Genomic DNA, 542 nt, shown 5'->3' with positions numbered 1-542 from the left:
ATCTTCAACTGATGGCCATTCTCACAAATAATTTCTTAGCTAATGAGACTGTCTCTTTTCTTTATAAAGATAAACTGATATTTCCAGGTATGAAAAATAAAATTGTTTTATTTAGTCTGTTGTGTTGTTGTAGTTTTTGCCATTGCCCTGTGTTGTAATCCAATGTTGGACTGTTATAACACCCACTTTGGTATAGCAGTATAGTTAGTTAGACAGGTAAGACATAACTATCTATGACTGACTCCTTGATATCACAATATTTGTAATGACTAGCACATGCCACTTGTCACATGGGACGGGTGTTCCATTATTATTATTATTATCCCCATAACATCCTGAACATACAGTGGGTTTAGATCAGTGGTTCTCAACCAGGGTCTGTAAAAGATTTTGCTGTTAAAATTCATGTGCAATAAAATTGGTTATAACTTCGACAAAACAAAATATTTCAACAATATTTTTATAGGAATAATATCAATGTTGTCTTCGACATATGTTGGAAGTAAAAGAATTTGAATAACACCTGCGTTTAACTTCATTTA

This window comes from Octopus bimaculoides, chromosome 15 (genome assembly GCF_001194135.2).
Source record: "Octopus bimaculoides isolate UCB-OBI-ISO-001 chromosome 15, ASM119413v2, whole genome shotgun sequence".
Classification (NCBI taxonomy): Eukaryota; Metazoa; Mollusca; class Cephalopoda; order Octopoda; family Octopodidae; genus Octopus; species Octopus bimaculoides.
Note: the sequence above shows the minus strand (reverse complement) of the source record.